General features: G+C 21.3%; 1 long non-coding RNA gene across 1 annotated transcript; it reads left to right on the forward strand.

The window, feature by feature from the left end:
• Window positions 1-187: 187 nt before the first annotated feature.
• Window positions 188-1,743, forward strand: LOC108751488. Its single transcript, XR_001939485.1, has 3 exons — window positions 188-296; window positions 472-475; window positions 1,732-1,743. It is a non-coding gene; the product is annotated as an uncharacterized LOC108751488 (long non-coding RNA).
• Window positions 1,744-2,089: the final 346 nt, after the last annotated feature.

Below are 2,089 nucleotides of genomic sequence, written 5' to 3' on the forward strand. Positions count from 1 at the left end.
TGTATTGTTGTTTAAAAATTATTTTAGTAGGATATATAATTAATAAATTGTATTTGAGTATAGATTTGAATTCAAATCAAAATGTAAAATTGCTAAGTATAAATGAGTTACATTTTTTTTAATTGATATGTATTTGAGTTTTAAATAATTTGAATAAGTAGGATTTAATAGTAAATTTATTAAATTTAATAAATTGAAAAATTATATGAAATATGTACAAATTGCCCGTCATTTTCATAAAATAATAGTTGGAAGAAGTCGTAACAAATTAAGTGTACAGGAATGTGTACTTAGGTGTAGATGTAAGAAAGATGTTTATAGAAAACTTAAAGTTTTTTTTGCCAGGTTTAGTAGATTTTATAAATAATGTTAATAAAAGTATGAGATTGAATTTAATGGTAATTAAGGATATTTTAAGGTGTATAAGTTTTATTATTAAAATAAAATAATTAATATAAATTATATTGAAAGTAATGTGAGTGAATTTGGTTAAATGTAGAAAAGTAATTTTAGTTGAGTGTATCTTTTGTATCAGGGTTTATTAAAATATATTCTATTAATTATTGGATTTCTCGAATTTAAAAGAGCTAATAAATATTTTAATAGTATTATGTTAGTTAATATGGAATAATTATTAATAATAGTTTATTAGAGGAGATATTCTAGTCAATTTTAAAGATATCTTTTTTTTTAATTTAAATTTAATTTATCCTTAAAAATTTAGTAATGTATTTATTTATTATAAAAATGTTATTATTTAAGGAGATAGGTTGCGGGATAAACTGTTGTCTAGATTAAAATATATAATAAGATTTTAAGAGGTTTGATAAAAATAATGCTAATAATATTTTAGTTTTATGAAAAAAATTTAAAAATTCATTATTTGCTTGTGATTAATTAATATGTTGTTAGAGGAAAGTAGATTTTGGATTAATTTAATAGAGTAGAAATTTAATTAATTAAGAAAAAATTATTTGTAATTAATAAAAATAAATGGTAATGATAAAATAAGTATAATGGTGGAATTTATAAGAATTATAGAATTGTGTGATATTAATTATAGAAATTCGGCAAATAGTTAGGTTCAACTGTTAAATAAAAACATAATTTTTGATTATAAAAGATGTTTACTGCTCAATGATTGGGAAATTAAATGGCTGCAGTATTTTGACTGTACAAAGGTAGCATAATTAATTGTTTTTTAATTGTAAACTAGTATGAACGTAAGAATGAAATTTAAGCTGTCTTAAATTAACTTACTATTGAATTTAGTAGTTAAATAAAAATTTTTAAATGATACTATGGGACGAAAAGACCCTATAGAATTTTATATGTGAATTTATTGTTTTAATATAATTTTTAGTTGAGATAAGTTTATATATTTAGTTGGGAGGATTATTAAATTTAATAAACTTTAATTTAAATAGAAAAATATTGGTTAGTATTTAATAAAGAAGAGAGATTATTATATAATTAAAAAAGAATTAATTATCTTAGGGATAACAGCGTAATAATTTTAGAGAGATCATATTGATAAAATTGATTGCTCGATGTTGAATTAAGGGTAAAATTAAATGTAGAAGTCTGATATTTAAGTCTGTTCGACTTTTAGAATCTTACATGATTTGAGTTTAGATCGGTGTGAGCCAGATCGGTTTCTATTTATAGTTAATTTATAAATATTTGTACGAAAGGACTATATTTGTGGATTTTAAAATTTTATAAAAAGAGTAAAAAATTAAGTTAATTTTAGTTACTTTGGCAGATTAGTGCATTAAATTTAGAATTTAATAAAATATAAGATATAAAAGAGAGATTATATAGATAATAAATTTTAAAGTATTTTGATTATATAATATTAAATGTAATATAATATTAAAAGTTTGGTTATTTTGGAGTTGTATGTGTTAATAAGAGTAGCTTTCTTGGAACGTAAGATTTTGGGTTATGTACAGGAACGAAAAGGTCCAAATAAGGTTGGATTAGTGGGGTTATTGCAACCTTTTAGGGATGCTATTAAATTATTTAGAAGAGACTTCCGGTCGAGGTGAGTGACAGAGAAGACATATTTTGTGCACTTCGTAAGGAA

Source organism: Trachymyrmex septentrionalis, unplaced genomic scaffold (assembly GCF_001594115.1).
Source record: "Trachymyrmex septentrionalis isolate Tsep2-gDNA-1 unplaced genomic scaffold, Tsep1.0 scaffold45, whole genome shotgun sequence".
Classification (NCBI taxonomy): domain Eukaryota; kingdom Metazoa; phylum Arthropoda; class Insecta; order Hymenoptera; family Formicidae; genus Trachymyrmex; species Trachymyrmex septentrionalis.